At 42.1% G+C, this 9,476-nt stretch overlaps 1 protein-coding gene across 3 annotated transcripts in view; it reads left to right on the top strand.

Annotated features, from left to right (window-relative positions):
• The first annotated feature begins 399 nt into the window (after positions 1-399).
• Positions 400-9,476, top strand: part of numb (NUMB endocytic adaptor protein) — a 47,767-nt gene continuing 38,690 nt past the window's right edge. For all 3 annotated transcript variants that reach the window (XM_080870394.1, XM_080870393.1, XM_080870392.1), the window contains exon 1: positions 400-550. The gene's annotated coding sequence lies outside the window, so the exon portion shown is untranslated. The remainder of the gene's footprint in view (positions 551-9,476) is intronic.

Below are 9,476 nucleotides of genomic sequence, written 5' to 3'. Positions count from 1 at the left end.
AAACTTAATGAGAAACATATGCATACAGTTTGATACCTGCTTACATAGAAACCAGCCCCACTGTAACAAAATACGAAAAGTAAAGTGTTGCTTACAATTTATTAATTGTAACAATAATCCATCACACACTCTTCAGGTCAGATTATAGTAGTTATATATTTACAGGTGCATCTTAATTGAAGCTAAACCCGATAGACAGAAGCGGTGTCTTACAATGTGCTTTCACGCCTGCTTCTCTTAATAACTACGAGACGAACAGCATAAAGAGTGAAACTCAGCTTCGATCCAGGTTGCACTATCGACCATCGATCACCTTCGATGTACACGCGCCGGCCAATGGGGGTCACGCGGAGGCGGTCCGTTGCTAAGGAGGAAGTTTGATTGAGGCTCTGAGTAGCAGCCATTCAGCGGCGGTGGCTGAAGCGATTGGACTGCGAGCGTCTCTCCCGACACTTTCTGTGGAATTTGAATTATTTTGGCAGGGCACGGCTCGTGATACACTGGTGACGGCATACACGGGGAATCTGCAGGGTCGCAGCGGTGATCGCAGGTAGGTTGAAAGTGGGCTGTGTGCACTTTGGTAAGCATGCCCGGTGAAGCTTGTTAGCTCACCGAGCTAAGCAACACTAGCTTGTGCCTCTCTGATGCGGCACACGGAGCTATGGCAGCTCCCATTAACACGGCGTTTAGCGCTCTTGCTAACCTAACAAAATAGCACAAGCAGGGACAAAATAGATGGTGTTAAGCTGTCTAACATCTTTATTTCCTGTTAGAAAATATCTGCTTCTGTCTTGCCGAATAAGCTAAGGTGTTTAAGAGGTATGGCTAACGTTAGTAGCGTTCTCAAGTTACCTGGATAACTTTAGGGGGATGGACGTTATTCAGCAAAATGACCTAAGCTCATCGGATAGCTTGCTCCTAGCACACGGTTTGTCACGACATTCACTTACACCCTATCACACGGTTCGCTTGTGTAATACCATCCTTACAAATGGTATTAATCGGTAGCTTGGCAGTTTAGTGACTTGCAAGTTTGTCCCCCCCGCCCCCCTCAAAAAGTGTTCTGTAACAATAAAGGTGAGTCTTCTTAACACTCATCCATCCAGACAGGTTGATCACCATGACGATACAGACTGTGACTCAGAGTCTTAGCACTCGGAATGTTTCTGAAGTGTGATAATGTGTCTTAGATCGTCTTATATGGCAGGTGGATCTTTTCTTGCAAGAGAGATCAAGAAGTCTGCCATTCATGATCAGATAACCATCAGTGGTCAGATTACCTTCCACGTGGAGACTGTACTAAGATAACCATGTGACAGATTGTGTGATAGCCCCAGCAGCACAACCATACGGTTGAAAACATCCTGTTTATTGGATGCTAATTCTATTTGGATTCTGTCATTAGGCATTTTATTATTGGAGCAGCGATGTAATTTGTGACCTGAAATAATACACAGGATGAGTTATTTGTTTTTGTTTGGAAAACACAGACGCAACCCTCTGACGGGTCGAGGAGAGGTGCTGAAATCCAGTTATTCTGACTGTAAATATCAGATTATAGTAAAATTTCAAAATATGTCCTGCATTGCTTATTTTATTCTGCTTACAATACTAGCACTCGGTTTCAGAGTGCTCACAGCAGTGGGGGATGTAGTCAAGTGCTATTCAGTTTATATACTTTTTACTAGGTATTGCTAGTGCCAGGTTTGACTCCCTTTTTCATTGAGAACAGAAATTCTTTGTGGCAGAGATTCATAGGTTGGACATGTTGTATGTTGTGCTCGTCACCTTTCTTCCCCATTGTGATGCTCAGTTTGAACTTGGTCTTGTTAACCAGCTCTCCCAGTTGCTGCCATGTGATTGGCTGATCATTTGTTTGAATTAAGGAGTAGTTGATCAGGGGCACCTACTAAAGTGAGTGAAGAGGACATTAGGAGTGCTCGCACATCAGCTGTTGACTGCTGTCATGCTATCTGCAGGGAAGATGACATTTAGTGATGGCAGGGGATAGTTATCTGTTGTGTCATGTCAGTTTTGCACAGGCTAAATGTTTAATGATGGTGTGTTAAAGACCTGAAAGAAGCAGTAGACCTGTTAGATAAGGGTTAGAAAAAGAATGTTAGGGCAGAAAATAAAAACAAAACAATTAAAAAAAAGATCTGCCAAATGTATATTTTTAACAGTGATTTTGAACTGGATGTATCAATGGATTAATTCCCAAACAGGATAGTCTTAATTCTATTTACCATATGTAACAAATCCTAAATGTTCTATAAAAGCAATACAGGAAAGAGAAATAGTGTCATTATTGTTATTCATCCCTAGTGGTAGCAGAGTAATGACCAGAGAGGTGCAGTTTGATGTCGGCTCTTATCCAGGGTTTGTTCTGCATTTACAACATTTTGGCACCCATCAAAGACAATTTAGCCTCCACTCTGAGGAAAATCACCAGGACTGTCATTTTTGTCAATATTTTTTGCTAGTGGTCTCTAAATTACTCAGCCTTAAAATGCACATGCAGACTTCTGTAAGGTCTGGCTATACAGACCCTTTTGTGGTTATGTGTGTAGCAGTCTCCAAAGGCTCATTTTGTGTTCTTTTTGGGGGACTGCTGCTTTTCCCTTACAGAGGGAGATGAGATTTTTTCTTTCCTCCAAATTTTGAAAGGGATGGCTTAGCTCATCTCACAGGATGAGGGAGGCAAGATTGGCTACCAGCCACCAAACCCTCTGTGTAAGTCTGTCAGCTGTTTGGGAGAGGAGGAGAATGCAGGAGCAAGTCTCTGTCCTGGGCTCTGTGATTCACTCTGTGGGAGAATCTAGCTTTAACTCTCAGCATTTTGCTCTCTTCTCAAAGGCGGGGCCTACACTTGGCAGTGAGTCGTACATGTGAATACTGCGTAGTGATGCAACTGCAGGTAGATAAAGTTGCCGTATGATGACGATGCAGTCTAAAGCTTTACCCTGATAGGACCCTGATAGGAGAGTGATAGCTGAGCCTCTTGCTGCTCATGGTGAAATTAGAGTGAATGTCGCTGTCAGCTTAGCATTCAGTCCAGCGTTACCTTGGTCATTAAGAGATGACTGATATAGCAGATATGTTTTTTGTTTTCACATTATCGTCAAACAGTCTGGATCAGGGTGATGTGTATGTCATCTGAGCCAGTTTCAGTGTTGTTATCCATATCCTGTGCTTTTTGTCAACACCAGTTCTTGGTGGTAGTGATGCACCCATTAAATGAAATGCTCAGATGTTTACTTATTAAACCTGACTTGCGTGGGAATGCGAGAAAAAGGGTTTGTAAACTCATCTTCACCGAGATGCCTGCAAACCCGATTCTCTTCCAAGTGATTTTTCGTCAGGCGTGAGAATGTTATCCAAACGCGTGGGTCTTTTGATGATGTAGATGTGCGAGATTATGACACGACAATGCAGACAATGCTTTCATTAACATCAAACGCTAAAGCGGAATGTGTTTTGACGCCCTCCTGTTTTACAAGTACCAAAATGCTGCTCCCTAAGAATGCTGCTTGCAGTCTGTAAGTTTTTATTTATAAACTCTAATTGGACAGTGTGACACAAGATGAATACAGTCCACCAAATTGAACTCTTCTGCTTTGAATAAGCATAGAGAAACTGATGTATATAATAAATGCCACAAAAAGGAAGCATTGTAAAAAGGTCCATTGTATGTTAATGGTCCCCCTCACAAAAGGAGGTCAACATCCAGGTGCATGTGGGATTCGATGCCTTTGAATCGATAGAGTGTCTACACTTGCTAGCTTCATATTCTCTGCTGGATTAGATCCAGCAAAGACACTCTGAGAGGATTCAACCAGAGGAGAGGTTTTAGAAGCAGGATCTCAAATGTGCCGCTGACCCCATTTCAACATAAGTAGCCTAAAATAGGATGTGTGGAGTTGATTTGAACTTCTGTGTTTGCTGTTTGTTGGACATGTTTATTTGCTGCATTGTTATTACCACTCATAAACCTTGTTTTTAGTATTGTGATTCTCTCAGCCAATGCAAAAATACAGTCATTTCATTGTAAATGTATTATTGTAATCACATATATACATATTGCACCTGATGTCCAAGAGGTGACGAAGTAATTTCCCGTCACTTGGAGCAATAACTGTATTAGTGCAACTGCTGCAGTTACAAAATATATGCATAGTACACAGAGTCTATGGGCTGCTTCAACAGGAATTTCCTCTTTTATAGAAGATAAAACTGGTAGAACTGATAAGTCTCAATGTTTCTACACATTAACAGAAATGGTGTTTGAAGTTCTTGTGGCTGTTTTTCAAATCACATTTCTTCTCTCTGGTTCAAAGTACTTTTATTTGCCCTGTTTTATGCAAACCGTGCAGTATTTGTATCTGTAGGCTGTTTCTTAGTGGCAGCATTTGGCTTTGTTAGCACTCTTTTAAGAAAGTGGGGAAAAAAACCCAGTGTAAGGTGGGCCCTGGATGGTGTTTAACTGCTTTGAACTCGATTCCTAAAGTGTCCCCATCAGGGACAATATCTTTAGCTTGTAATTAGGTCCAAAGGGCTTTGAGCTCCTCATTTTGCCCTGGCTGTTGAAACTATGGATTAGGGCCAGGAGGTTTGGGGGTGCATCACTGTATGCAAGGAGTTGCCTTTCAGGTTAGTGTCTGTGTGACTCCTCCCTTGGTATGGTATGGGGCTCAGGGACTCCTTTGTCCCTCTCTAGGCCCCTGTAATAGTGATACCTGAGCCTCCTGGACTAGAACAGCTCATGCTTTATTCAGCCCTCTGATCTCTGCTTTAATTATGAGTGACCCAGAATGGAGTGACCGCTAGTGTATCTCACAGGTTGGGAGTAACCAGTTCTAGTTAGAGTGCTAAGACGTGTAAGTATTTTAACTGTGGTGCTTGTTGCTTCACAAAGAGATGTTTATTTATAAAGCACAACGATTGGAATGACCAAAATGTTAACAGTAGGCAACAGTGACATCGGATAAGGTATAAAAATAGCCACTGGAAGAGGTTTCAATCTGGGATTTAAGGAGCTTTTTATATTTCTGATCTTTTCTAAATGTTATTTACCTTTTAAGGGGGACTGTAATGCTCGTTTACAGGTCCGTGTTTTTGTTCTTGGACTAATATAGCTTAGTATGATTTATAGTTCAAAATAATCCTTATTTATCTTGCCTTGGTGCAGCTCCTTAGTTTGTATAAGTGTTTGAACCAGACGTTTTTAGCTCCTTTCCAGCCTGCATATAAGATATCCTCCCATCCTCTGATTATCTGCCCCTCTCAGATGGAAGATTTGAACAGCAGGTGGGTGGGGCTTCTGTTCTCACACCCGAGATGGCCATATTGGCTAAATCCTCTCCCCTTGGCACCATAGAGAGCTCAGAGAAGAGCTCCTGTGCTTCAGGAGTTCAGACACATTGACTTCCTTATTTGAATCTCCAGCTATTTTTACTATGAATATCTACTACTGGAAAAGTGTCTGTCTGCCACCTAAACTATAACACTTCAGCAGCTTATAATGTGACAAAAGATTCTGATGCAAAGTCAGGTTTCGGTATTGATCTTGTAAAACCACCGCTGTGCATCCCTTTCTCAGTTCCTGTGTATGAACTACGTAAACTGAGAGCGCGGTTGGTGTAATTACTACTTGTCTTAACACTAAGTGATATGTGTTTATGCCAAATGACTGCCTGTCCATAGCATGGGTAACAGTTGCACTGTTCTCTTGCATACTGTGACCATCTGCAGGCAGCTTCTAGTGTAGTTCTGCCTAATCTGCACAATAGTCATGGATTTTCTTGGCCCCGCCTCCTCTGGTCACCCTGATGTATCAAGGTTGCTGTGGAACTAGTTTCCTGGTAACCACCACAGTGGTTGCTGGATGATGCAGCGGGAAAAAGCAAGATGACCCAACAAAATATTCAAAGTTGGTGCCACAGAATAAAAAAACCTCCTTGCATACAAAATGGGAGGAAAAAACTGCATTATTTTTACGTCCACAGCGTACGGCCTAAATGGCCAAAATGTGCTCTGCGTGCTTTGGTGTACATCAGGATCTAATAATTGTTTTTACAGTTTTAAATCTAATAGCTGTCATGTTATTGATTCCCATGTTTACTTGAAATTCCCCCTTTGTTTTACTGTGCTTGATAAGAGTTCCCTTTGCACCCACAAATTTTGTCATCTCAGCAGAACTGTGTTTGGAAATACACTAAGCTATGATGCTGGATGGGGGCAAGTCAAAGAAAGCATAGTAAGCCATAGTAGTGGTGCGAAGGCTTGCCTAATGGAGTTGGTGTGTTATCATTAACACATCATCAAACACATAAGTGTTTGTTTTTTGTTATCTTAATCAGTAGTTACTTTATAGAGTGTGTTCATAGAATAGCATTGATTGAAACCTGACAGCTATTGAAGCTTGAACTTGTACGTGTGATATAAATCATAAATCTATAAAATAATCCTGTATGCTGATGTTTATTCTTGGTTATTTTTGTGTGGAGGTAAAAAGCATTAAACACTGGGGCATTTCTGAGGTGTTGCTTGCCTGATTTAATGAAAATACCTGTTTTTATAGAGACATCTGTTTGCACGCAACATAATGAATTAAGATGTGAAATGAGGTACAGCTGTGGTATCAACACTAAGAAACATCTCTGAAATCAGCTTGAAAATATGACATTGATACCGGTCTCGAAAGCTGTCTCCTTTATGGCCTCATAAACGAGCTCTTTTCCTCCAGTGTAACATCTCTCGTCTGTTAAGATGTTGCTGCTTAGTGAACAAATTCCTCCTCTAACTCTTGGTTTACAGGGAAGCTCCTTCTGGCCCATATGGGTCTGCTTTTACCGGCATTGCCTGTTGTATAACTGCAGCGTGCCTCATCCAAAGTCTGCTGGCTGCTGCTGGGATTTCTGTTGGATAACAGTATGGTATGAACAAGCAAAGGAATCGGAGATGCTTCTGAGTTGTTCTTCTAATGCACCACTGCAGGAGTTTTTTCTGGTGGTGGTCAGAACTGTTTCAGACCGCTGTATTGTGGACAGTGGAGGGAGGATCGGCACACCAAGCACCACCACTCTAGCGTAGCCTAATCGATAATGAACGTTCCCCAGCACAAGAAAGACATCAATTATTAATGAGCTGAATATCATGTTTTGCTTCAAGTGAAGACACTTGTTTTGTTTTTTGTTTTTAAATCACTGCTGATTTGCAGCGATCGGTGTGAGTAAGAGGAAAAGAAAGGAAAAAAATGTAAGAGTCGTGTTTGAATGCCACAGTTTGGTTTAAATATCTTTGTCAGTCCACATTCCTCTTAGATAACGTGTAGTAAGTCGGGAACAGGCAGGTTGGCCTTTTTCCTGCGTAGGAATAGGTTATCAGGCAGGAAGGCAGCGTGGAATGTGTTTCATGTACGTTGCATCATTGTGCAGTTCGTGGTGCCTTGTGCACTGCAGCGTTTTGTTTACCACAGTTACGGGGACAGGTGTTTGATCAGCATGCGTGTGCACATTTGTTCTGCATATGTTACGTATGTGTCAGCACAGACACGGGGGCAGTATGTGGGAAAAACTACGACATGTGGCGTAGCAGGTTCACACACTCTAACCATAGCTCTCTTCCTTCACTACTGAGCGGTCTGCAAAGAGGGATGTCTGGCTTGTGAGAGTGCCAGTGTGCTGAGTCGGCAGGAGGGGAACAATGGCTTCGCTGTGCTGCTTCTCTGTTTGGCCGCCTTCATGCAGCATTTCAGCGAGGGCCACCATCAGCTTTTGGCTCTGTGAGCCTTGTTGACCAGGCGTTTGCCTGGTGGTCAGTGACCCGTTGTGCCCACACTGCCTGCAGCTCGTCAGGCCTCTGAGGAGCTGCCCATTATCCGGCAGTAATTGGTGCCTGGGCTCTTGCTGATCAAAGGTGCCCAGCTGATTGTGGAGCCCTGGTAATTTTCCATCCTCTGAAGCTCTGCAGTCTTTGCCTACTTGCCTGTCCATGTCTCTCTCTGCTTGCTTGGCTGCTCCAACTCTGTCTGTGGACATGGAGGGAAAGGCTTGACGTCTGTCTCTGTTATTAATCCTGGTTTTCTCATATGACATGACAGTGGTGGGCTGTCCTTACCTTGCTTTTTCAAAAAAAAACCCCGGCTTACTTCCTTGTTAAATAGTTTGAGTGCTGAAACGTGTACAGCTCAGTTCCTCAAAATCAATTAATTTTGGAAAGTCAAGTTCAGGCCGTCAAGCAATAGTGCATCCATCAGCTGTGTGATTTGGCACAGCTTTCTTTAGTAACACCTACACCTCAGTCATGTGCCTTGCACAGTTTTACTTCATCTAAACTCGCTTCAACTGATTGCATTGGTCTTTTTTTTTCTGCATTGATGGTTATGACATCATCTATTTTCTCTTTGGCTAGTGTAAAAAAAACAAACAACAAAAACAAAAAACCCAGGATCTGTACAACCCTCATATTTACCCTTCAAATATGATTTATAATCATCAGATCCAAAATGGGGTCCAATCTAAAAATGTGAAATGGCTTTGGTCTCCAGTTTTTAGCTGCTTAAGAATGGCTTGTTTACCTGGGCACGTTGGCTGTGCAAATGGACACGGTGAAATCATTTCTTATGTTTGTTTTACAGGCTTATTCACAAGAGGTGTCCATTTTTGGGCAAAAGAAGGCACACAGTCCCAAATGGGTGCTGGTACTCAAAGTATACTATGGATTTAGTGTTTTGCCATTCCTGCATAATCATTAATCTCTCTGAAATAAAAGCAATCAGGATTTTTGAGTTAAGTTTTCATTATCTAATTCTTACTGACTCTGCTTGAGTTCATAGTCCAGCCTTAAACTAACATAGCTATAAAACTGACCAAAACTGAAACCTTCCTTGTGCTTCCAGAGTTAGCAACCTGATTGGGAATCTAATTTAAGCACATGGCTAACACAGCACAGTTCCAGACTTTAGATAATACTGCTGAGTAACACAATATAGTCTTAAGTAGTAGAGTACACATTGAACAGTCAAAGTACAACCTGTTAGTGTCATATTCTAGAAATGAAGTTCTGCTCCACCCCTGTCTGAGCAAAAACCACAGCCATAAATGTGCTAGATAAATAGCTAGGCAGCACCAGCAGTCTGCCTTAATCTGTTACGTAATTTGGTATTCTACCGTCATCCTCAACTTGACAAATAGCCCAACCAGGATACAAAGAGTGGAGCTCAGATACGTGCAGAGAATTCCAAAAATAAGTGAGCAGCTCATACAGCTGCAGTAATTACTACAGCTGCATTTGCAGCCGTACTCAGAAGACCTGTTTGGTTGGCTTCCTGACGTCAGTACAGCCTGCCTTTCATCAGACTGTTTGATACCCTTTCCTTTGAAAGTCAGTTAAAGGTAGTTCATAGAACGACATCCTCGGAGACGTCAGTCTTTATTCTTAGTTTATCATCATTCAGTTTAAATCAACCAAACTGA

Source organism: Rhamphochromis sp. 'chilingali' (genome assembly GCF_963969265.1).
Source record: "Rhamphochromis sp. 'chilingali' genome assembly, chromosome: 21".
Lineage (NCBI taxonomy): Eukaryota > Metazoa > Chordata > Actinopteri > Cichliformes > Cichlidae > Rhamphochromis > Rhamphochromis sp. 'chilingali'.
This window is presented reverse-complemented; position numbering and strand designations above follow the sequence as displayed.